Here is a 1648-nt window from a genome sequence, read left to right on the forward strand (position 1 = left end):
TAAATTCGACCCACCTGAATGTTTTTCTTTTATAACTTCAACTTTCTTTCAATGAAAATGCTTTGGGCTATCATCGTTTTCACAAATTCCCATACACGCATAACCATTCGATGGTTGTTATAGCAGATTTGTTATTGTGTTTTATTTAAAATTTTTATTTTTTAAAGGTTAATGACCGACACATATAATGTTGTGCGCCACGGAAACGTCACACTGTTTTCATAGTTGTAAAGCTTTTCATTTGTACATTTTAGTCATTGGGTGATTGGTTAGTATGTATGTATATACATACATATGTATGTATGTCTTATTTTTATGGCATCCGCTTTGAGATGGAGGGAACATGAATTTATTTAATATCTCGAATAATCTTCTAATTCCCCAACATTTGGTGAACGCCGAGTCTACACTCATTAAACATTAAAATTAATAATTAAGTTTGCATATTGAAACTTCAAATTTATTTTTTTTATTAAAAATATGGAAATAACAAATAATTAAAAACAAAATTATGTTACAGTGTTTTATTTATAAAAGCACTAAAAGCTAGAAAATATTTTTCGCATAGCCTCCATAAGTATTTTCTTCTTCATGATGCAATTTCTCAAATAAAACGCTTGCCGCTTAATTTTGTCACCATTTTTAATTTAAATGCAACCGTTTTATCTGAGAGATTCCATCATGAAGAATTCAAATACTTATTGAGGCTAAGCGAAATATATCTTTTTTTAGTTGTCAGTGAATTTATAAATAAAACACATATAAATATACCATTTTCAATACCAAAAGTTCTACGGACATTCAAAATATTTGACCAACATTTTATCCACCTAATTCAATCCGTTCGGACGCTAGAGTGGTTTGCACTGACGTACGAACTGATATGGCTATATCGATGTAGAATTTCACGCTAATAATGGTATCTAAAATTATTATTTCGAGGAGTTACAAACCGAATGAAAAACTTAATATACCTTCCAATACATCGTGGAGTGTAAAAACATATAGGTACGAAATTTCAATGATTTCCCCAAGATGTCCCATGCAATTTATAAATAATATGTAGCTTATTTCCAATACATTGACCCTCAGAAGATTTCCGTCTTTTGACCTAGATACAGCTGCCGAAATAGCTCAGTTGGGAGAGCGTTAGACTGAAGATCTAAAGGTCCCCGGTTCAATCCCGGGTTTCGGCAAACTACAATTTTTTATTATATTTTTATAAAAATAAAATTTCTAGAAAAAATTAAAAAAATTAATCATTGCCGAAACCCGGGATTGAACCGGGGACCTTTAGATCTTCAGTCTAACGCTCTCCCAACTGAGCTATTTCGGCATGCGTGATCCTTTCCAAAGGGAAGTATAAAATGCAATGGCACCCTTCCATTGACTAGTTTCAAAATTACTGAAATATTGAAAACTATACATTAAAAAAAATAATATTTAATCGAAAACCTCTAACACAACGATGAACACGAAGAGAGCATTTGTAAAGGCGAGTGTTCATCTATGCTCTAATCATTAGAGTCTAATGTGACCACTGATTAGAGATAAGTTTTGTTGGGTTACTTCTAAAATAATATCATGATTGCCTTATGTTGAACTTTGTAAAATATACAATATACATACAGTGTTGGCCGAAACTAAA

General features: G+C 31.6%; 2 non-coding genes across 2 annotated transcripts; one reads left to right on the top strand and one right to left on the bottom strand.

Annotated features, from left to right (window-relative positions):
* Window positions 1-1123: 1123 nt before the first annotated feature.
* TRNAF-GAA (transfer RNA phenylalanine (anticodon GAA)) lies at window positions 1124-1196 on the top strand. The gene has a single exon. It is a non-coding gene; the product is annotated as a tRNA-Phe (tRNA).
* A 67-nt stretch (window positions 1197-1263) lies between these two features.
* On the bottom strand, window positions 1264-1336 carry TRNAF-GAA (transfer RNA phenylalanine (anticodon GAA)). The gene has a single exon. It is a non-coding gene; the product is annotated as a tRNA-Phe (tRNA).
* Between the last annotated feature and the right edge of the window lie 312 nt (window positions 1337-1648).

This window comes from Musca autumnalis, unplaced genomic scaffold, assembly GCF_047663935.1.
Source record: "Musca autumnalis isolate F117 unplaced genomic scaffold, ASM4766393v1 scaffold_1, whole genome shotgun sequence".
Taxonomy (NCBI): domain Eukaryota; kingdom Metazoa; phylum Arthropoda; class Insecta; order Diptera; family Muscidae; genus Musca; species Musca autumnalis.